The sequence below is a fragment of the Diabrotica undecimpunctata genome, chromosome 4 (assembly GCF_040954645.1).
Source record: "Diabrotica undecimpunctata isolate CICGRU chromosome 4, icDiaUnde3, whole genome shotgun sequence".
Lineage (NCBI taxonomy): Eukaryota > Metazoa > Arthropoda > Insecta > Coleoptera > Chrysomelidae > Diabrotica > Diabrotica undecimpunctata.
This window is the reverse complement of record NC_092806.1, coordinates 115,737,815-115,764,141: the sequence shown is the minus strand read 5'-3', so window position 1 is coordinate 115,764,141 and position 26,327 is coordinate 115,737,815. Positions and strand designations below refer to the sequence as shown.

Genomic DNA, 26,327 nt, shown 5'->3' with positions numbered 1-26,327 from the left:
GCATTCCACCTGCCGTTCATCATGGTCAAAATTCGTAGTGAATTCAGTTTCTGGTAATCCAAACGGAGTAAGGTAATAAAACATAATGACGGTATTATATTTTTGTATCAATACAGGGCAGCGGCAAGCCGCTTATACGTATTTCAACCTCTTTAGGTCTCCTCAAAGCGGTATAGCTACTGCTCTGAATCAAAACAAAAATCTTTCCCGTCCTAAACCAATAGTTATCAAAATAACTATTTACGGATGTAACTACGCCATCTAAAAACAAAAAGAGAAATCAAACGATTTCTACCTGGCGAAAACGAATTCAAATTTTCACCACTGTGCCTTCTAAAACTTGCAAAGCAAACAGCTTGATAAATTACTCGGCAAGGGAATCTAAAAATTGCATTCCACCTGCCGTTCATCATGGTCAAAATTTGTATTGAAACTGAATATTAATGTCAAAGAACGTAAACTTTTCTCCTTCAATTCTAACGCATGAGCTTAGGTTTTGTATTGTTAGTTGGTCAACTTAACTAACTTAGGTGGGATCCCAAAGTCTATCATTGCATTATATAATGCACTTCTTTTCACACTGTCATAGGCTGCTTTGAAGTCGACGAAGAGATGATGTGTATCTACGTTATATTCTAGTAACTTTTCTAGAATCTGCCTGTGCTTGAATTTGATCTATAGTTAACTTTCCAGCAGTAAATCTGCATTGATATCGACCAACAATATCCTTTGTAAAATGTTTAAGTATTTCAAATAATACTTTGCCGAAGATTTTATACGCAGATGCTAACAGAGTAATGCCTCTATAGTTTTTACACTCCAGTTGATTACCCTTTATATGAAACGGACATATATCCCTTAGCCACTCTTCTGGTACCAATTCATTTTGCCATATAAGTACTATTAGTTTATGGATTGCTGCAAAAAGTTGATCACTTTTTTTTTATACATTTCCGAACAGATTTCATCGATTCCTGAGGCTTTATTGTCTTTGAGTTTTAGGATGGCACTTTTTCTCTTGTTGGGTCTTTACTGTGTAGTTGATGTTGTTGACAGTCTATGTTGTAACCTCCTTCAATATCGTTTATATTTAGATGTTCGCTGAAATGTTGTGCTCATCTGTTAAGAACTGAGTTTAAATTCTCGACGGCTATTATTTAAGGATTTGTAATATTTCCTGGTTTCATTTTTATCGAATAAACTTTGTATTTCATTGAAAGTGTTCTGTTCGTATTCCCTCTTCGTACGTCGATGGATACGTTTTCCCCCTCTTCTAAGAGGTCTATACTCTTCTTTTTTTCTTCGTGTACATCCCGCGTCGATGGTTTTGTGATATGCTGCGTTCTTTCTATTTGTGACCATTTCGACCTCACGATCAAACCAACGATTTCTTTTTTTTTTTACTTGGTTTTGCCCAATATTTCAACCGATTTCTGTAACATAATATCTCGTATATTTGCCCATAGTTGGTTAATGTCTTCTTCTTCTAAGTGTTTTGTCCTTATTTGATCTTCTATTTGCTGTATACATATTGTATACTATTGCTATAACTGTATACATTTGCAATGTCGGTATCTTTTAGTTTATTAATGTCGATTTTTTCTCTCCTTCTCCCGATCTACTTTTTGAAATTGGATATTTTTTCTTTAAATCGTGCTTTAACTAAATAGTGATCACTATCTATGTTTGTTCCTCTAAAAGACCTAACATCTAATAATTTAGAGCAATGTCTTGCATCGATGATACCCTTATCATTAGAGTCTACGCGTAGGCTCTCTTTTCCGATGGTGGGCGAAAATATATTCTTTCTTCCGACTTTGGCATTAAAGTCTTCTGCTATTATTTTGATGTCATTTTTTGGGCACTCATCGTCCTCGCGGTCTTGTGCCTCATAGAACATGTCTTTTTCATCATCCTCTTTTCTTTCGTTGGAGCATGATGCTAATAATGCTAATATTAGCGAACTTCCCTTTAAGTCTTATTCGACATATCCTATGGTCAATAACTTTAAAATCGATTACACTATGTTTGACCTTGCTGCTTACAATAAATCCGGTACCAAATTCGTGTCGGGTAGGATTTTCACTGTAGTTAATATTGCAGTTATTTTTTTCCAGGATGCCTAAGCTAAGTCGACCTCATTTTCTGTAAAGCAATGATATCTGCTTTGGCTTTATTCATTTCTTGTATGAGCAGAGCCGTGGCTCCAGGCTGATAAAGGCTTCTTACGTTCCACGTGCAAATTTTTAAATCATTATCCTTTTTTCGAAACCTAACCGGTTTCTTTCTTTGTAGCTCTTATAACAAATGATTTTTTACAGGGTTGTAAACTGGAATCAACTCCATGTTTTCGCATTCTACCCCTTTATCCCCCTTTTTTTTTCTAGTTTACTTACCAATATTTCAGCATTTGCCTACTACAACCAAAATGTGTCAATCCGTAACAGACAAGACGAAAAGCTCGGATTCGTTCGGAAAAATATTCCCATGAGATTTTTTTTGCATAATCATCGAGCAACATCCATCCTTCGGGACATAATCCAGCCAGAGGCCCACTGGCTGGATTATGTTACTCACCGGGTGGAATCTTAATAACACCCCTGGTGCATAAATAACTATTAAACCATTATTTTTCATTTAATAATAAAACGCGTATGGCAGGGCGGGCGCTCATTTGGGCGGACGTAATTTCGGCCGGAAAAAGAGCAGGTACTAAAAGCCGGTAGGTAAATTCGGCCGGAGGTTTTAAGTTGCTTCCTTATCTCATAGGTATTTTCGGCCGTAAATCAAATAAAATAACAGAATGCTTTATATTAAAATATTTCTTTATTTCAATAAAATTATTACATCAACTTATTTCTATAAATTAAGTAAACTATAAATTTTTTAAAAAACGTTTTGATGTGATACAGATTTAACGAAATTAATTCTAGAAATATTGTCAGATCGAAGCATATTTACCATGTTTTCGATAAATTTTAGTTTGTTTTTTACTTGTTTGTCTTTAATTTTTGCTGGAATATTTAAATTTTTTATTTTTAAATATGCATCGATCTGACAATCTTTTAATTTTTCTATAAAAATAAATATAGAAGGGTGACTTGAATAAAAACTAGAATTAAAGTGCGAATGGAATGATTCGCAGGCATTTGTGGTTCTTTTAATAATTGATGGGTTTTCATATGCCCATATATTTGGTGGAAAATGAGATTCTGGCGCTATGTAGTTTTCTAATAAATAGTCTGCGTATTTATCTATAAGTTTATGGTCCGGTTTGTATGACATGAGATCAAATATGAAACAATCTTCAACTTCAGAGGGGTCTAAATAAGTTAGCCCAAAAGTATGAGTAAGCCATTCGCTTTCCTCGCAGTTTTTATCTTTATACATTTGGGTTAACCCTAATGATTGTATTTTCCTATACCACGCCTGGTGCAAGTGGAATCTACAACCATTTAGTTTGGTTTTGGGAAAGACAACTTTTAATGCGTTATGAATTGCGATTTCAAAATCCACAAATACCTCCTTCGGTTCAAAAACAATATTATAAAGTTCAAAAATTTTAGATTTTACCAACAGAAAAAGTCTCATATATGTGTCACTGGTCTTATTGGGCAACAGACAATACAAAAGAGGAACATAATGCCCATTTTCCAGTCCATGGATGGTAAATAACTGATAAAAATATTTTGTACAATAAGAAAATGTGCCATCCATGTAAAAATCTTTCATTTTACATAAACTTATTATATTTGTATGGCAAGAAAAAACAATGATATTATCAGCTGTGCTGTTAATAAACAAAAAATTTTCACCTGTTGTGGTTTTCGGTCCATAACTATCGAGTACAGAATGTACATCGTGAATATCCTTAGGCAGGGCTGGTAAGAGCTTACGGCGGCTGTTGTACAAATTTCTTCTTATTAGACTGACATCTATCGATGACAAATTCTCTGGCAAATGATTTGAAAGAACGCTTTTAATAATTTTTGAAGGTTTCTCCGATATGTCTTCCTCAGCTTTGCGCTTGCATGAAGTCGTCACTATTTTTCTCTCCAACGTAGTTTCATCGGACTCGTGGTTGTGGATTAATTCACTTCTAGTAACTGTGTATTCCGCACCAACAGTGTACAGTTTGGCTAAACATCTTAACTTTTTCTTTATACACCTCCAACGTACTTCACCACTTTTTAATACGTCCTGTTTACAAAACTGAAACTTTTCTACAACTAGTAAGTCACAACCGCGTGAACTCTTAATTACTGAAACAGATGCCATCGTATACAAATAATATATTTTATGCTTTCTATCGACTAGTAGCTTCAAGATAAGTTATAATACTGACTAGCTATAATAATTTTATACCTGTTATTTGTGAATTTTATACATTTAAAGGAATAATCTTAAGTAGGTACAACATAGTTATTAGAATAAAGAGATAAGTAAATTAAAGGTATTTCCGACAGGTACACAGGATTAGGTATTTCCAAATAAATACACAATTAATATTTTACAGAAACTATGAAGCGTAATTACCAATATTTTAATCTCATCGTAAACATCAACCCCTCGGCCGAAATTACCCCTGTCATAAATGGTTCCCCTTGATTTATGCAGGTAGGCCAAGGGATTACCGGCCGAAATTACGCCCGCCGGCTCATTTGTACAATGAGAATTTAAACCAGCAAAAATTTGGGCACTATATCTTGTTTCTCTGTCTTATACAAGCCGCAGCCCGAGCGCCCGTCCTGTCATAAGATCTTTATTAACGACTAAAAAACAATATTGTAAAATAAAATAGGCCCAAAATACTATATAATGCAATTCTTCTTTCACGTGAAATTCGTTAGTTTCTTCCCTCGCTATAGTCGTATATACTTTCTTTCGAATATAATGTATTCATAGTCATTTTAGAACTACATAATAATGTTTATTTTTTTGTATACTGAAGTTTCAGTTTATTTATTGAAATAATATATAAAACTGAAAATTTAATGAACTAAAATAAAAATTCTTGTACATCATACTGTAGCAACACAACATAGGATTCTGAAATACTTGAACTATAACTCAATTTTTTGATCGTTACAATACAACATTGATTATTTTATAACAATTTATTTTTCTACGTATTTTTAAATTCTGATTTACAAATATTTAGAAGTCTTATTTAAAAATCTAAAAAGTGGATATGTGGAAATTTATTATCTGTCAACAAAGGTGACTTGAACTGCCCATATTTATATTAATGCGATTTTAACTTACAGTACTTAATCATAAGTAATGACATTGTCACTAGAAATAAGAAAAATGATTTATCGGACGTCTGCAAGTAGAAAGTCTACATGTGGCATTCAATGCTAATTTAGTGTGACCAGCTTTGCATAAATTTCGATGTTTTTAACATAAATATACATATAAAAATTTGCTCCTTTTCCTGTTAAGGAATAAACAATGATTCATTCCCTATTAGTTTACTTTTCTTATATAATAAAACTTCACTTATGTAATATGCACGACTGAGTAAAATTCAATATTTAAGTATACTAAAGTACTTCGCAACTGAAGCATTAGTTGCAAAAAGCGTTCAAAGCCCATATTTATTCAAAATATTTTCACTAATTTCACTGGTTTTCACTAAATCTATCTATTTCCGTTTTAACCACTAATAAAATATTCTATGCAAGAATATGAACTTTTAATCAGCTGTTTATTATTGCAAATCTATATATGTTTAACACAGTTATCGTGAGATAGAAAACAGGGAGAACTATATCCAGCAACTAGATCCAAACAAATCTGCGTTCTGAAAGCTTTCGAATATATTAAGAAAGGGTAAAAAACCAAATTCCACCACTGCATGAAGAAAAGTGAATTGTGTACATAGAAGAAGATAAAGCACAAGTGATGAAAAACACGCTTGAAAAAAGATATAGGAATAACTACCATCCTGATAAAGACCTAGACTTCACAGAAGAAGTAGAAAGAAAATAGAGAACACTAAAAAGAAGAAGATGCAACATAGGTATTACACACCTCTTCTGAAGATGTCAGAAAACTGATCAAACTCTCCAACCCTAAAAACGCTCCATGACCAGATAACATTACGAATATAGCCCTAAAAAAGCTACCAGCAAATGTAATAGTATATTTAACAAACATAATCAACAACAACCTAAGATTAAAACATTTTACTGACACATGGAAAGAAGCTAATGTAATTATGATACAAAAACCAATAAAAAAAGGGCACATTTCTACAAAATTATCGTGAGATAAGCGATAAGCAAAATTGTACTACGCTAAAAAAGAAGAAGAATCTGAAGCTATTCTAACCATCCCTGAAGCATAGTTGGGATTTAGGTCCGAACATTCATATGAACTTCAGGTGCTTCGATTAGCTGAATACATTACGAAAGGGTTCAATGAAATTAAATATACAGCAGCCGCCCTTTTCAATGTCAGTCAAGCCTTTGACAGAGTCTGTCCTGAAGGCTTGCTGTCTAAAATAAACCAATATGGTTATAGTGAAGCACTCACATGTCTTCTTTTGTCGTAGCTAGCCAACAGAAGGTTCAGAGTTCGGATAGGGTCAACCTTGTCCGAAGTCGGGACCATGGACGCTGAAGAATCGCAGGGAGCCGTGTTGTCGCCATATCTATACACCATATATACAACAGAGACCCCAACTGAACCCAGATCGTTGCTAAGTTTATACGCAAATGACACAGCTACAGCAGCTAGCAGTAAAAACCCTGATCTAGCAACAAGACACTTGCAAAGGGCACTCAAATAGTTGCAAGAATGGTGTGTACAGTGGAAGATAGCTGTCAACCTTGACAAAACATAGGCTGTCTGTACCAAAAAAGAACAGGCAGATCAAATAGAATACTATCCCTATTCGATACACCAATATTCTTTTTCTTCTTCTTTTTATGTAGACATGACACTGCTTGTTTTTCAATGTGCCTCTAGTAAGTTGTCATTTCCTCCAGTAAGTTTACGTGGTCTTCCTACTGATCGTCTTTCTATTGGGGAATCGTCTCTTGACGTCTTTGCCGTCCTTTCTGTGTCAGGTCGTGTTTCTGCCCGTGTGTCATTATTAGTCCGATGCCTGTTAGTTCTTCTTCTACTTTTACTTTTATTGTGTTGCTTTGATATATATTTTAAATCGTATTGATTATTCCTAGATGTATCTCTCTTGCGTACAATAAGTAGATAACGTCATTTATTTGATCAGATCAAATGCCTTGGTCCATAAAACATAGATATGCCAATTTATTGTATTCTATTGATTTCTCTTACACTTGCTTAAATAAAGCGTCGGTGCATGATCTTCACGACCTAAAACCTTGTTGTTCTTCTGCTAGTGTTATAATTTCAAATTTGTTGGTACTTTGGTTGTTAATTTTAGTATTGTGTTTAATAAATTAATTCCTATGTAATTTTCCAGGTCCGCTTTATCTCCCTTTTTGAAGAGAGATATTGGGATGCTTGATCTCCATTCTTGAGGAATTCTGTTCTCTTCTATTATTTTTTGGATAAGTTTTAATAGTTGTTTGGTCAAAGCTGGTCCGTCATACTTAAGGAGTTCGTTCGGTAGTCTGTCCCCTCTTGGTCAAATCCCCCAATGGAATGTTCAAATGAAGCCAAACATCTAGGAATAACATTAGATAAAAAGCTGACTCTCATCGCTAATAGGTCGGAACTGTAAACGGTGATTTAAAACAAAAATTAGGATGATAGGGCCCAATAGGGTACTTATTTAGGAATTCACAACAAAAAAATTCTGGGAAAGATGGACGAAAGAGCATGCGTTATATTTAACGATTTCAGGAACCATCCGAGTAGACTATTAGGAGAAATGACAGACTATAATGAAAATCAAGGAACGGTTCATAGACAGCCTAGACAGCATTTATCTGGATATAAAGAAAACCCAGAAGAATAATGAAGAAATAAGATAGCCACGAAATAGTCAAACGTACGCAGTAACATAAGGCCCCAATATCAAAAAAACCAGCTTAGGCTCACAAAAAAAATACATATCCTATTGTTATATTTTATTACTTTTATTTAGTTATTTAATTTCTACAACCAGTTATTCTATATAAACAAACAAAAACCAAAAAACATATACACGGGGTGTGTGATAGCCGCATACACCTGGGAATGCACACCGCACCTATTTCATCTTAACCTCTTACTAACAACCTTTTGTTACAACAGGTAAGCAACAATTTTGAAGGATCTTAACTCAAAAATATATTGCAGCTTTTTGGACGTAATTCAAGAATTTAACAAAATATGACACACCCGTTTGCAAATTTATCCTAAAGCTTCCACCCTATTCCTACTATTAATTATTATCTAAAAGCATACTTAACAGAGAGGAATATTGTTATAAAACAAGAAAACAAACTTACTTATGTACAGCTAATTCACTCGGCTAATTAGATGACAAAACCACGGCATCAAGCAACCTATAAAAAATTAGAATGTTTAAAATATAATTATAATATTAAATTTCAAAAATGGTTAAAAATGTGAAACACAAACGAAAATTCAATATGCTTATAATTATTTGATCAGTAAATACAATGAAATTAAAATGACAATTTTTCGACTGTTCTAACAACCATTCAAATTTCGTCATTTTGTGTCATGTGGAACAATTTCACCCAATCATGTCAACATTAGACTGATAATTGCATTCAGTGCAATTTTCAATCCCTATGACAACACGATCGAGTTTGACAACTTCATCCAAATAAATTTCAAAATGTCACGTTTCGGCAATGAGAATGTTCAAAGTATACATGCGCTAATCAAACAAAAAATTCCCAGAAATACAAACTACAGTCACAAATATATTTGGGAAATATTCATGGAATTTTGCTGCGGACGAGAATATGAGTTGAGTCAACATAGAGGCTTAGAAGAATTGGCGTTGATACTAAAAGATTGGGCATTAGAACATTTTTTTTTTCGAAAAATTATCCGCCGAATATCCCTCGGACATTGATAAATGCCTCATAATTTCATGACAAATTTCTCAAGCTCGTTGCTTGGTAACAGCACTCAGCCTTCGGCTTCGTGCTGTTACCAAGGAACAAGCTTTCGATTGTCATGAAATTACCTCGTCTGTTATCGATGTCCTAGGGATATTACTACTGAAAAAACATTGTATAAAATAAGATCAAAAACTTACTCAAAAAATTGTAATAATGTAATAATAATAGGCAGACTAACATCACATATAAGTGACCTCAGAAATAATAAAAATACATTTGCATTAATAGATCATTCAATTAATAAGAATCATTCATTTAATTTCAATAAAACCAAGATAAGACATGAAAACCAATTAAACAAAAGAAAATTCTTAGAAATACATAAATACTAATAATACATACATAAATATTAATGTGTTAATAAAAGAACTGATATTGATAAACTAAGTAATATCTATAATTACATTCTATTTTACGAAAACTAGTATTACAATTCACTAATAATAAATTTCCTGACTAAATCAAAAAATTTAAATATTCAAATTTGGCGCCACTTTACTTTGTTGTTTAAATAATCAGATGACAAGTTAAATAAAAATTTTATTTAAAAAATTCTTTTATAAAAGATAATAATAATAATGTTTATTTACTTCCCAATATACAATATACAACAATGTTACAATATGATAGTTCAATATAATACAATTACAAATTAATTCTATGTTAAATATTTTGTACAAACAATTTGTTCTTAGCGAATAAACAAAGAAGAAATTCCCTGCTAAACCATAGGTTGTGCTCAGGGATTACACTCATTTACACTATTCAATATTTGTTCTACAGTACCATTAGGTTGATAATATAAAAAAATGTTACAAAGTATACTGTATAGTATTAGTTATATGATGAATTTAATTAAAGAAGATCGCATCCAAAATTTCAGATCCAGTGTTATTGAGAAATTTTGTAAAAATGGATTTAATCATGTTAAATGAGTTGATTTTTCTTATGTAGGTTTTATAGATCTCGGGTAAATAGTTAAATATTCTAGTAATGAAGTAAGAGAAATTGTGTTTTTCAATTGATTTATAAGCACTAGTAATTTGGACATAGTCATGAACTTTTCTTCTAGTGCTGTAAGTATGATCTATTGGTTTTAAAACATGTTTATTTTTGTATGTCAGCAGAATAATGTTTAACAAATATAACTGTCTAATACTAAAAATATCTGCTTGCGGATAAAGAAGTTCTGAAGAATATAAGCGAGATTTTTTTAGCATTATTTTCAAAAACCTCCTTTGTAATATTTCGAATTTATTTAAATGAGAAGCATATGTTCCACCCCATGCTAAAATGGCATATCTAAGACGTGACTCTATCGAAGAATAGTATATTATCTTTAAGTAAGACAAATTAAGAATATTGCTGAGATATCTAAATTTGTATAATAACATTCTTAGAGTTTTACATACCATATCAATATGCACATCCCACTTCAAGTGACAATCAATATAAACTCCTAAATATTTGATGTATTTTTTCCTATTTATTTTAATGAACGTGTTATTATAGCTTAGATTTAATTCCAAGAAGTCGGGTAAATTGTTTTTGTACATTGAAAATGGTATGAAATAAGTTTTATCAGTGTTAAAGTGTTATCAGTGTTTAGCCATTCTAGAACCTTTACAGTTTCTGTTTCTGCTAAAGTTTTAAGTTTTTCCCAAGAATCACTAGTGTAAAGTATGACAGTATCGTCAGCAAAACAAATAATCTTTCCATTTATTTTCATTGATGCTAGATCATTTATATATATTGAAAACAGTAAAGGACCTAAAACAGTACCTTGCGGCACACCATACTCAATGATTTTTTCAGCACTTGCTTTGTTATTAATGTTGACAATTTGCGATCTATTTTTTAAATAACTTTGAAATAGTAAGTACGGTATGCCCCTTATTCCCAGATCATCGAAAGCACTTAACAACTGCTGATGACTAACAGTGTCAAATGCCTTAGCTAGATCCAAAAATATCGCTAAAGTAGGAGAACCATTTTCCAGCATCTTATATAAATAATCAGTAGCGGACGTTATAGCATCTGAAGTGAAATATCCTTTCTTAAAGCCAAATTGGTTTGGAGACAGCAGGTTAAACTTTGTAAGATATTGATTTACTCGTTCTACTAAGGCCTTTTCAAAAATGTTTGCAAGGCTGGTAATAAGTGATATAGGACGATAATTTTGCACCAATTTTGTATCAACTTTTTTAAATATAGGTATAATTACAACTTTTTTAAAACTGTCAGGACATATACCATGTTCAAATATTTTATTTATTAAGTCAGTTATCGGTTCAACAACATAATTACAAATGATCTTTACCAGATCGGCGGAAATGTTGTCTATGCCACGACATTTTTTTGGTTTTAGGGAATGAATAATACTCTGAACTTCTGATTTTGTTACGGGTTTTAGAAAAAACGTACTATGACATGTATTTTTTAGAGGATCAGGAGAAGATGATATTTTAATACTTTTAGCAAGCGTGCAGCCTACATTACAAAAATAATCATTAAAAATATTGCTAATATTCTGACTATCAGTGATTACCTCATTATTTTGATTTAAAATGGAATTAATTTCACTTTTTGTACTATTATAACAGACCTACGGAGCCTAAAAACTGATTTAAAAAAAAATGTTACATAGAGTTTAAAGTTTAATTTTTTGTGAAGTTCAAAATTTAATGGATTAACCTCATGTTTTAAGTTTTAGTGCTTGTTTTATACAATATTTTTTCGTTTTAATTTTATTATATTTACTAATAAAATAATTATAATCATATTTTAGCACATCCTGAAGAAGCAAATAAATTTTGCGGAAGCTAGAGATAATAACAAAGGTGGCCCTATTAATGACTGCAACCTCAAGATAAAACTTTAGTTTACATAACGTGTCAGTCAATAATACCTAACTACTTTATATGCATATATATATATATATATATAATATATATATATATATATAATATATATATATATATATATATATATATATATATATATATATATATATATATATATATATATTGTGACGATTGGGGTTTATAGAAAATAATTTATAAGTTATATACTACATAATATTAGATATAAAAAAGTATTTGATTATTTTAGATAAGTTATATACTAGAGAAATTTATAAAAATATATTTATGTGAGGGCATTTTAAGAAATTAGCATATAATAATTGTAAAAAGTTGTATTTTAGTAGTTATGATTTTGTAGATATTTTTAAGTGAGCCATATGACTAGGCAACCAACTATACAGTGAGTGATAGACAGATATTTATACTCTGAAGTGACGTTTAAGAATATTTACGAATATAAAGTGGGGTTATAATAATATATTGTTTGAATTGTGTATTTTATTAAATTAGAGTGTTAGTTACTAATTTGAATGTTTATTCTGATCTGAAAAGCCTAAATGTCAACAAAATTATCAATGGAACATTAACGAATTCTCCAGAGTGCAGAGTGTGACCATTGTTTACAGTCGAACATTCTCGAAATAATGATTATGGCGGTGGATCGAACAGATATTTTTTTCGAGAACATCTATATGGAAGTAATGGAACAAATTGGAACATGATCTCTTACCAGATGGTTCTGGAATATCCAAAAGGATATAAATACCGTGATTTGGATTCAAGATGGCAGTTTTTTGAAGTTTTTAGTCAGAAGTCAAGCAGTTTATTATGAAAGTTAGTAGATTAGTTAGTGAAGTCAATTGTTCACAGTTTTAGTAAGTCAGTCAAGCAGTTTAATTAGAAATATGAAAGTTAGTTGGAGATAGTCCAATTGTTTAATATAGTGAGTTAAATGAAGATTAAAAATTATGCATATATTTAATGCACATTTATAATTATACACAAATAATTATTGAAGATTATAAAAGTATATTAGAAGAATATTGGATGGACATTGGAAGGAATTAAAATTATATTATGATTGGAGATTAGTATAAATCAACTTATAATAATTGGATATTGGTATATTGAAAAGAAGAATAAATATAAATGGTGTTTGCTGGTGGTGTATAAATGCTGGTGAAGAAAACTATATCTTAAATTGGTAGAAGCTGATAATTGGAAAAAGTAATTTCACAAAAAACAAGGATAACTGAAGTACGAAGACATTCAGTGGTGATTAGAATCTATATAGTGGAAAACAGTTCATTTAGGCATTCAGTGAAAGAAAGGTACAAAATTTTGTTAATATAATTTAGTTAGTGTCATAACAATTTCAATTTTGAAGATAGTTTGTTTAAATTTTACATTGTCTATAGAATTTAATTAGTTTTATAAGAATATCAATTTAAAGATAGTTTATTTTAAATTTACATTGGCTAAGTTAGATATATATGTGTGTTTCATAATAGTTATAATAAAGATAATTTAAAAAAGTACTTACAAGCTAATTCTTTGAGAACCGCGATAAAAACCCTATATTATTAAAAATACTCATTGCTCATCATTCAAACAAAAAACACATCATAACAATTTGGCGCCCAACGTGGGGCTCTCTATTTAAAAGAATTAGTTTGGGAAGATAAGTGCTCTCATATAATTAAATTAATTATCAGTAGAAAGAAAAAATTATAGATTTTATTTTTAATTATATTTGAACAAGTAAAGTCTCAAAATGTCTCAAGGAAAGAAAGGTACAAGAAGCAAAAAGAATGAAGAAGATGTGGAAGTAGAAACACAACCTATACAAGAGGAGAGTTTAGTTCAAGTTCCACAAGATACTGCAGAAATGAATCCAGAAAGAGAGGAAAATGTCAATATGGCAGCTTTGATGTCATTAATGATGCAGATGAACAAGACAATAGAAGAGAATTCAAAAGAAATCAAAGAAGACATAAAAAAATTGGAAGAGAATTCAAAAGAAGTCAAAGAAGACATGAAAAAAATGGAACAGAAATTGGAAGAGAATTATAGAAAATTAGAAAAGAAAATAGAAGATAATAATAATAAAATTGTAAAACAAATGGAAAAACAAATGGATAAAAAACTTGAAGCTGCAGAGAAAAAAGTTGCAAATGAAATAAAAAGTATACGGAATGACTACAAGAAAAGGATAGACAATGAGAGGACAGAAGTAAAGAGGATTATTCAAGATAATAAAATAGATATAGAACAGAAAATAGAGTTACAGAAATGTAACTTAGAAGTAAAAATTAACGAAGACAGGAGAAACACAGAAGAAAAATTAGACGATATACAACAAAATATCCAAATAAATAGTAATCAAATAAGAAATGTGGAACAGAGAATAGATGATATTTCACAAATGAGAGACATAGGGAGACCTTACTTAAATTTAACAAATGAGACTGGGATTAAATTCTCTGGTAATATAAACAATTTGCATCCTAGAGTATACATAAATAGTTTAAAACATAAATTAAGATTTGTGAATAATATTAATGATATTAAAGATTATATTAGAGTGACATTAAATGACAATGCAGCAACTTGGTTTGCTAGTATTGAAAATGATTTAGATAACTTTCAAACATTTGAAAATAAATTTTTAAATTATTATTGGGGTGAATTAGAGCAAGCAAAGTTTAGAGAAATTCTATATTTTGGAAAGTATAATCACAATTTAAAATCAAATATGGTAGATTATGCATTAAAACTGATAACAGTTGCAAAATATTTAGAACCACCACTTAGAGAGGATGAAACAGTCTTAAATGTATCTAGACATTTTGATGCTGATGTTGTGCAAACCGTAACTGTACAAAATATTCAAACAATAGATAGTTTTATTAATTTTATTCAAAGAATACAAAGAGGCAATATGACAAGTAATAATAACAACAGAAAAAACAATAATAACTTTCAATATAATAAAAATGATAATCAACAATATAGACAATCATATAATAATTATAGATATGGTAATAATTTACAAAATTTTAATAATAATAACAGTAATTATAATAAACAACATTTTAATAACAGTACTAATAATAATAGACAAGATTTTAACAATAGAAGAAATACAGAGCGACCTAACTATAACAGACAGGTAAATTGTGTTCGAAGGAATAGAAGCTGCGAAGACAGGGAACGAAATAGTACAAGGCAAGAAAATGTGAGTAGAAGTCATAGTAGGGAAAGACATAGGACATCAGATCCAAGTGGTCAGATACAATCTGACAATTCTAATAATCAAAATTTTGTGCAGTAAACTTTCTGAATTACAAGTTAGGCCATTGCTATTATGAAAAACCTTCTGAATTTATTTCTTTAGATGAAGAGAAAATTATTGAATCTATTAATTTAATTTATATAAATGCTTTGGCCAAAAATAAAATGATTAAAATTATGATAGATACTGGTTCAGAAAGTACTTTAGTCTCGGAGAATTTTATTTTTAATACATTAAAATTATCAGATATAATAAAGATTCCAAAAATTAAAATTGTTGGTGCAAATAATAAGAAGTTGGGTGAAATTGATAAACTAGCCAATTTTAAAATTAATATTCTTAATAAAGAAATTAATATGCAAGGATTTATTGTCAAGGATTTATGTGTTGATATATTAATGGGAAATGATGAATTGGAAAAGAAGAAAGTAAAGATAGATTTTGAAGAAAAAATGGTAACTTTGGAAGGGCAAATAATTAAATTTATGCAGAAAGATGAGGTGGAAGAAGGAATAAGAGTTGATAGGATATTATTAAAAGAAAATAATGATGTTTATGAAGAAGAAATGTATTTTGATGATAGGGAAATGTCCCAAAAGAATGTAAAGAATAATTATTGTAGTGAATATTTAAGGAATGGAAATTTTAAGCAGATGGATGCCTACGAGGCGGAGTGCGTAACATTGGAAGCAAGGAATAATGAGTACATAATGAAGAATAATGTTATTTGTAAAGAAGAAGATATGATGAAAGTTTTAAATTGCCCTGAAGAATATAAATCAATAGTCATTTCCATATTGCAGCAACACAAGGGACTTGTCAATAAAGAAAATAGAATTGCACAAAATTATATCCATAGTATAAAAGTTAAAGAAGAAAAAGATTTTAAAACAAAATCATACCCAATACCATATAAATACAGAGAAGAAGTAAACAAAACAATTAATAATATGTTAGAAGATGGAATCATTGAGAAGGCAGACACACGTTTTATAAATCCAATAGTAGTAGTACGTAAAAGATCAGGGGAAATCAGGTTATGTTTGGATGCAAGGAATATTAACAAGATCACTGAAAAGCAATTTGAAGCACCAATGAGTATAGATGGAATACTAGGAAGAATTACAGGAATGTCATTTTTCACTAAAATCGATTTACAGCATAGTTTTTGGTTAATACCTCTAGAAAGAAAAAGTAGACAGTATACAGGATTTCAGATAGATGGAGTAGTATATCAATTCAAAGTAGTACCATATGGACTTCAATCATTTTGCAGTGCTTTATATAGATGTCTTCATGATATTTTGGATCAATATGAACATTTTGTAATTCACTACATTGATGATATATTAATTTTTTCTAAAACTGCTGAAGATCATGAGAAACACCTAAAAATTATAATAAATAGATTAGACAAAGTTGGACTAAAAATAAATCAAGAAAAATGTACAATTTTTCAAAAAGTACTGATATATCTAGGTTATAAACTTAACACTAACATCTTACTGATATATCCATTTTATTCAATAGACTTGATTTGTTAAATAGATGGTAGATTTCATTTGAATCAATTTGACATCATACTTGTTGAATTTTGTATATATGGAAATTAATTTGTACCCTAAAAATCATAATTTGGGGTTAGACACAAAATTGATACTATAATTGCTATAAAAATGTCTTTCTAATATAATAAAGTGGAAAAACTTACCAATTTATAGTGATGAAAGTTATTTTGAATGGAAATAATTCCTAGATTTTGTTTATAAATAAACAGAACACAATATCCATTATATTTTAATTAAGGTTATATTTTATTCTCTCTATTTGACATGACAGTTTGACCATAGAATAGCCGAACTGTGATCCGTTGTTCTCTGCTTTGACATAGACAGCGAACAGGGATGTATTTAACACATTTAAAAAAAAAAAATTTTGATTTATTAAATTTAATAAGGTATGAGAAAATTAATATTTAAAAAAATAATAAGTAAATTATTTATTTTAAATATTATTTTTGGGGTATTGTGACGATTGGGGTTTATAGAAAATAATTTATAAGTTATATACTACATAATATTAGATATAAAAAAGTATTTGATTATTTTAGATAAGTTATATACTAGAGAAATTTATAAAAATATATTTATGTGAGGGCATTTTAAGAAATTAGCATATAATAATTGTAAAAAGTTGTATTTTAGTAGTTATGATTTTGTAGATATTTTTAAGGGAGCCATATGACTAGGCAACCAACTATACAGTGAGTGATAGACAGATATTTATACTCTGAAGTGACGTTTAAGAATATTTACGAATATAAAGTGGGGTTATAATAATATATTGTGTGAATTGTGTATTTTATTAAATTAGAGTGTTAGTTACTAATTTGAATGTTTATTCTGATCTGAAAAGCCTAAATGTCAACAAAATTATCAATGGAACATTAACGAATTCTCCAGAGTGCAGAGTGTCACCATTGTTTACAGTCGAACATTCTCGAAATAATGATTATGGCGGTGGATCGAACAGATATTTTTTTCGAGAACATCTATATGGAAGTAATGGAACAAATTGGAACATGATCTCCTACCAGATGGTTCTGGAATATCCAAAAGGATATAAATACCGTGATTTGGATTCAAGATGGCAGTTTTTTGAAGTTTTTAGTCAGAAGTCAAGCAGTTTATTATGAAAGTTAGTAGATTAGTTAGTGAAGTCAATTGTTCACAGTTTTAGTAAGTCAGTCAAGCAGTTTAATTAGAAATATGAAAGTTAGTTGGAGATAGTCCAATTGTTTAATATAGTGAGTTAAATGAAGATTAAAAATTATGCATATATTTAATGCACATTTATAATTATACACAAATAATTATTGAAGATTATAAAAGTATATTAGAAGAATATTGGATGGACATTGGAAGGAATTAAAATTATATTATGATTGGAGATTAGTATAAATCAACTTATAATAATTGGATATTGGTATATTGAAAAGAAGAATAAATATAAATGGTGTTTGCTGGTGGTGTATAAATGCTGGTGAAGAAAACTATATCTTAAATTGGTAGAAGCTGATAATTGGAAAAAGTAATTTCACAAAAAACAAGGATAACTGAAGTACGAAGACATTCAGTGGTGATTAGAATCTATATAGTGGAAAACAGTTCATTTAGGCATTCAGTGAAAGAAAGGTACAAAATTTTGTTAATATAATTTAGTTAGTGTCATAACAATTTCAATTTTGAAGATAGTTTGTTTAAATTTTACATTGTCTATAGAATTTAATTAGTTTTATAAGAATATCAATTTAAAGATAGTTTATTTTAAATTTACATTGGCTAAGTTAGATATATATGTGTGTTTCATAATAGTTATAATAAAGATAATTTAAAAAAGTACTTACAAGCTAATTCTTTGAGAACCGCGATAAAAACCCTATATTATTAAAAATACTCATTGCTCATCATTCAAACAAAAAACACATCATAACAATATATATATATATATATATATATATATATATATATATATATATATATATATATATATATATATATATATATATATATATATATATATATATATATATATATATATATATATATATTTGAGCAATATACATGGCCTCTTAGGAACATTATTTATGACTAGGTATTTGCTTAGGTATAAAATAGTTGAATATCCTGTAAACCCGTCTTACCAAGAATGCCGCTAAAAGTAGCTTTAGTCCTTTTCTTTTGAAACTTCATAAGTGACTAAACAGATCGTAAAATTAAGTGGACTTGACTTTTTCGCAATGTGCGATATGCCAACGATTTCCTCTACATATTTATGTAAATTTACTAGTACGAATGAACGTTGGCACTGCTTCTTCATTAGCGCAATACAGTACCATTTAAATTTTAACGCTTTCCTTCACATGAAACAATGGTAGGTACCGTTAATTATAGTTTTATACTTCAGCTGGTTTTGCTAAAAACTCCGTCTTCTGCAATCTTCCTTTATTTTTCTCATTTTGTAACAACAAATTTAAATTTTATTCATATAAGTAAAACATGAGTTGTTTTTTATTTCTCACGAAGTCGTATTTTGTCCACTACAGTTGCTCTACACTAAACTATTAATTCTTTCCATTTTTATATTCTGTTCATCGTTTAGAGGTAGTAGTTGTTTATTAAATTCTCTTTTCAATTTTGTAAAATTTTTTTTCATATTTTCATTTTTATTATTCTTTGAGAAGTTTATATTTTTAACAATTTCTATCCATTTTTTATTTTTCGCCTACTTAGTTTTCAATATTATCATAATGACGTATTAGTTTTTAGTTCCGTACCACATCATATTTTATTTTACAGAACTCATAGGCGGATCACGTTATACTAGATTGCGAAGTGCAGCGGACAGTAACAAATCACCTTTTGCAACTATTAATACCTATAAGCGAAATTTATTGGTAATTTTCTTGGCATGACTGCGAAAAATAAATTAGATGTATAACGCAAATAGTATCATAATTAAAAGTAATAGAATAATTATACAGAACTAAAGGATACGTTGACAGCGAAAAAATCATAACCTTCAAGGTTTTCGATGACAGATTTGTGAAAGGCAGTTGAGAAATGGCAAAAGATCCGCAATTTGTTGGGTGATTATTTATATATTTGCTGTTTCGTTGAATAATGTGAGAAATATCGAAAAATAATGACATCTTTGTTGAGATAAGTTTGATGTTACAACACAATTAAATACAGCACTATCAAAAATAAGGGAGGTAACATCTTTTACGTATATAATATTCGAACCAACCGGTTAATTCTTCTTAGCCGGTGTTTTAATTAGACCTAACCAAAGTTGTTTTAATAATTAAATAATTACGATTAAAGTCATGATCATAGTAAGAACTGAATATTGCTCACCATAACAGTCAGATCTATTTCACTTAAGTAACACAGAAAAAGTATCGTAAAACCATCGATAGAATAGACATATATGCATATAACCAAACTTATATGGAATCATCTGATATTTCATATTATTTTAAGCGCATTTTAAAAAACTAAACTACGAAGTCGAAAAATATTTATTTTAAAGCAATTTAATCACCAACACATAGAAATTAAAGAAACCCATAAATTATTAAATAATACAATTGAAATTATTTATTTTAAAGTCAATAGCATACAAAATTTTAATGTACAAGGTGTTGCGTTCTGCACATACGATGACCTTAATATAACAATTGGAGTCATTAGAAAGAAGAGAGAATATATTCTGTTCAATCCAGAACTCGATGGTTTTCCCCTTTCGCATTGGGTATGTAAATCCCCATAGAAATAATAAGCAAGACGACCGAATGAAATTCTATTAATTTAATTACAACAAATCCTTTATATCTGGAATTTAAAAGTGCGTTAAGAAAGGTGAGCGAATTAACGCAAAAACACAGCTGTTTGGAACTAAATATGATACGATGGATATCTATACATCACACAAACCGCTTGTCTCTGGGTGAAATCATAACAGGAATATACTAGAATATGAAACGACAGGCAATACCAAAGTCAATGCAATAAACGAACCAAACAATATTATAAATAATATAAATAGTTACACATATCAATTAATAGTTAAATAAAATATACAATTTAACTATACAGTAAATACGCTAAAATGAATGTTTATATATACGTAAAATGTTCTTTTAAAAGTTCAAAGAACGACACAATATGAAATAGCTAGTTCAGCACACAAGATGAATTTCTTAAAAATATGCATATACCAGTAAATTAAACAAAACAAATGCAAAATGTTCAATTGACAATGTTCAATCGCGATCGCAGCACAGTTGAGATAAAGTTCTAAACAAATATGAAATCAATATACCAAGTAAACGTACTTGATATATGCAGCAACAAGATAAACGGTGTATTGTACCTTACCCAATGAAATGATAGCATCAACCGCTATCGCCAACGACGTCTACAGCGACGTACATGAACCACAAAAAGTTAATAATGGACCAGCCTCCACCCCAACTGCATAAAACGACTGTCGCGGTCACAAGACCGAAGCGAAGTGTCTCAGGTACTCTTAACCCAAAACGCACGTCTGTCTCATATGGCACTCCGTTCGGCTCGCAGAGATAAGAATACGGCCGAGGCCAGAAAGCCCTACCTGTCGTAAGAGGCGACTAATGGGTAGGAATCGAGAGGTGGAGAGCCGTCGCTTGAGGTGTCGGGTCTGTAGAAACGCACTCGGGGCGCTTAGGCGTCACGGTCACCGGTCTACACTCCTAGTATCCGAGACGAGACTTTCGTGGAACCACTCTACTCTCATTACATAAGAACCAGGTGAGGTTGAACGAGCTGAGCCTGTATGCACCTCTTTTGGCTCACACCACCATCAGGGACTCCGGTGTCTCGGCACGTACCTACCTTGGAGATTTAAGACTGGTAAAGGAGAGATCCTCGGCGGCGACCTGTCTACGTGCGAGGTGGAATTCCTCTGCCTGCGTCATCTTTCCGCCCCTGGGGGGACTAACGGATGGGTGTACGTAATCGCAACATAGGTACTACGGGGAGGGTGGAGACCCGCGATGCTCTATGCATCGCGCCACCCTCATTTTGGTGTCGGACTCGTAGGAGCAGTGGAGTCGCTTACGGTCGTATGCCTTTCAGGCCAGGAAGACCAGGGTCCAGCCAATTTTATAATTGGAGGGTCACGAATTCAGCGATCTCATTCTTATCTCAAATATATGTCTGTGTCATTTTGTAGATCGCTAGTCTCGTAATATGTAGTTTTTAACAGATGTATTTTTGTACGGGCTGTAAGCTGTAATCTTGGAATACGGGGAGAATCAAAACTACCACAAAGTGGTAGTTTTGATTCCTCAATATTTTTGATACTTTAATACTTTTAATACTTCAATATTAGCCTTGTTTCTTGTTAATGTGGGAGCTATTATTGATTTGATTGGACAATCCTTACTTTAACGAAAAGAAAAGAAATGACATCTTAACAACTTTTTTTCTACCTCCTCTAGTTTTTGGTATACTCTGCAAAATTCACCAATTTGGGACACCCCGTACAATAAGTTAATATACTGCAGTACGACCGTTGTATAAATGGAAGGTTTCGGAAAAATATATCAATAATAATCCCCTTCACAAAACTCTTGTCTCAGCAAAAAAAGTCTCCTTTTTTCTGCTTCTCCTGCGTTGCAGTGATTCTGCATATTGGATGATTTTGGCTACAATTAATGCTACACCTAATAAATTTGTTCCTGTTGTTATCATTTTTTTAACACATATCCATCTTCATTTTTGAAAAATACATTCGTTTTTCTTTCTTTTTAGTCGCCCAATATTCCGTGTCATAGCTAAGTCTTGCAGCAATTGAATAAAATTTGTCGTTTAGTTTCATTGGAATGTTTCTATTACACAACACACCACTCTCTTACGCATGTTCTGTACTTCATTATCTATGAACTCTCGTAATATTTTCACAATATCCAGAAATTCATTCTTTATTATCATATTTTTCTATCGCCTGCCGTATAATAAAAATTTCAATTTTTGTTGTTGATGTGCCTTATACAAATCCAAACAGATTTGGAATATTTCGATTTTCTCACTATCAACTACGCCCTCTTATATTTTCATAAATTCTTCCTCATTAAACCAACGAGTTCTCTGACAACCTATTCGGTACATTGTTAAACATTCCCTTTGTTTTTGTATACAAGTACAAAGACACTGCTTCTCTATTCATCTATTCATCTATGCCACTTTCATAATTCTATTTAAATAGTATGACTACTTATTTTTATATCTCCTATCGCTATCTACACTGTTTCAGGGATATCACCTAGTACAAAACCCAAATTCAGATTTATGCTTTAATCTGTGCCTTCTAAGAATTGCAAGGCAAAACAGACGTTGATGAAGATGTTATTAGAGACACGGGGAATCTAAAATTGCATTACACAACATATCTCCTCAACTAAGCAAAAATTTCGAAAAAAATTTAGAAAGGTTCGCAAAGGTTTCGAAAAATTAGTTTACGGATTTATTATGAGATGTCGCTATTTGTGTCCGTACGAAGCCATGTTAGAGTTGCTTCACAAGACAGGAAATATTTATTTTCACGTTCAGAGCGTCTGTGAATATCCGTCTCTGATGATCCCTTTTAGGGTGAAATACGTATAAGCGGATATACAGACGCACTATACGTGAAATCAAATTTTAACTGTCTTTTTCCTTATATACCTTCCCTTCAGCTTCTCTGGTATCAAGTTCATCATTTGAATTTTTATACGCTTTCCTTGAGCTTTTCTTTTTACCCTTTCGCTCTATTTTTTGGCGACATTCTAATTTTAAAGCTATACCTCAGATATTTTTTTTGTTTTTTTTTAAACTTTATGCATTTTTTTTTTTTAAATTTCATTGGACTTTTAGAAGTGGCGTAAAGAATAGCAATTGGTAAAATTTTTGATATTCTCAGATCCAACAACAAGAATATACTTTATTTAAAGATCAAATCTTTAAACAGAGCAAATCCCAGAAAAAGTGGTGAATTTGATTTATACACCCACCACTCTCTTCATGGACTTTGAGAGTACCTACGACAATATCAATCAAAAATTACTCATCCAAACACTAAAAGAGTTTAAGATACCAACGCACTGATTACGATAATCAAATAAACACTTAGAGTGTAACTACAATAAACCACCATTCCGTTAATATTGTGTTATATTTGACGGCGTTTGAGGTAAAAATCTCGTCAAATGCAACAAAGTTTCATAAAATTGTGTCAATACATAAAAAATAATAGAGATAGGCATTATAGAAGCCAAAAGTCAGGACTAAGATCTTTTTTGGTACATGTTTGGTACATTTAGAAGTTGTCCCTCTCCAACAAATTTTGTCCACTTTGGACACACATCTCCATGCACTGTGAAAAATCCTCTTTAAAACATGCTGCTTAGTACCTGCGCCAATGGTTGGCAAGTAATGTTCATTTTAAAACTTCACGCTGACGTAACTTCCTAACGGAATCGAAAGTGTAGATTCAAAGCAGATTATTAATATAAAATAAAAATGCCATACATATAAGAGGCCAGTAAAAACAGTATACACTGTATTGTAACAGTAAAAATCTTATGAATAAGATTTAAAAATACCATCATTTGCCATTTAGTTGAATAATTCACCGTAGCATTTCCGGTTCATAATTCGCTGAGGCTTTTTTAATAAAGGGTAATTTTAGTTTTGAAGATAATCTCGCGGTTTACGATGTGAGCATACAATTTTCTATGAGGTATAATACATCATTTAAACGGTTTACATAACAAACAAAAACCAATTCTCCCAAAACATCTACAACATATAATAAATTCTTTCAAATAACTAACAAATGATTAATTTAAAAGCAATTTTTTTAGTTTTAGTGCAAAATGAGTACATACGTAATCGCCTTGGTAATATTAATATTTTAGATTTAGAAAGCGATATCTACAGGGTGTCCAGAACCACTACTACCAAAGGAATACTGCAAATCATAAACCGTCGGATTTCAATACAAAGTTCGATCACGATTTTATCCCTTATACCTTACCCCATAGAAAAAAATCAAATGTAGTTAAGTCAAGAGATCTTAGTGGCCAATCTATATGTTCCCGGCGGCCAATCCATCTTGCCGGAAAAATATTATCTAGATAATTTAGCACCCTGGAGGCATAGTAGGGCGGATCTGCGTCTTGCTGAAATATGACGTTTTAGGAAAGTTTCACCATGTAAATTACTGTAAATTAACATTGAGCCTACAATAGTTACCTAATGTGCCTGCCAAAACATTAGATTTTGTGGAAATTGTGTGTGACCTTCTTGATATATTCTGGGATTTTCATCAGACCAGTATCTAACATTTTGACGATTAACGTGACCATTCCAAAAAAATGTCGCTTCGTCCCCAAAACAAATGTGTTAAACATAATTAGGTTTCTGAGTAATATTATTTGTCATGGTTTCGCAATATTCATTTCAATATTTCGCAATACATTTTTATTTTGTAAGGATGAAATTTATTTCTCTTCAAAATCTTTAAAATTGTTTTCTGATCTACTTCACAAACATGAGCAACAGTTTTAGTCAGACAGTTTAGTAGACAGTTTAACGACAAACTCACTTAATACAGAAATCTGTTTATCTTCAGATAAACGTCTTCTTCCTGCCCGTTGCTTATTTTGAACACTACCAGTCTTAAAAAATTTGCTTACAACTGTCTTAAAACAGTGCCTATCTATTGGACGGTCAGGATAGCGTTCATTAAAAATTCTTACCGACTCACGGCAATTCTGGCGAGCTTTACCATAAATTTTGATCATTTCGCATTTTTCTTGTAAATTACGAGGTTGTACCATTTTTAAAATTCACAATAAACAAATTTCTTTTAAAATAGCAACAACACTAAAGTTATTAAAAGTATTTATTTATGATAGCTGTCAAAAAAGAATTTGGTTTCTATACAACGACAGAAGATCAAAATAAGTTTTTTGACCAGATCTAGAGATACGTAGGTATATTGAAACTCTTCCTCTTAATAATTTAGATTCTGTAAATTTTCGAACCAAAGTATTATACGTTTTTAAAATCAGTATTTTAAAAGCTTTTAAATAAGATGTCACATGATGTACTTTCCCATTTACAAAAATCAAAGTTGACCTGTCCGAGCATTTGGCTTACGTGTTAAAAATAAATAAGTTAATAAGGGCGAGGATACGTATCATGTTATTTTTTAAAACACCACTGAATTTTCCCTTTTTCGACTACGAAAACGTATAAAATGTGCATTGAAAATTTAAATAAACATTTTAAATTTTGTCCTGGAGTTTATTAAACTTAGACCATTGTCATATAACCAACCACAAATGTCAAAAGTCAATATTATCATCTTCTTGGACAGAAAATATATTTATTCCATAAAATCTTTACTCTAATCTAACCACAAAAGAAAATGAAATAAATAGAAGATAAACAAAAAAGAAAAAACAGGGTTACACGCTTCTTGTCCAGGGTTTGCGACGATATT

The 26,327-nt window shown here is 30.8% G+C and overlaps 1 protein-coding gene across 2 annotated transcripts in view; it reads right to left on the bottom strand.

Moving 5' to 3' along the window:
* The window catches only part of LOC140439882 (uncharacterized), a 284,930-nt gene that overhangs the window by 99,692 nt on the left and 158,911 nt on the right, over window positions 1–26,327 (bottom strand). For both annotated transcript variants that reach the window (XM_072530053.1, XM_072530052.1), the window contains one exon: window positions 8,427–8,483. The gene's annotated coding sequence lies outside the window, so the exon portion shown is untranslated. The remainder of the gene's footprint in view (window positions 1–8,426; window positions 8,484–26,327) is intronic.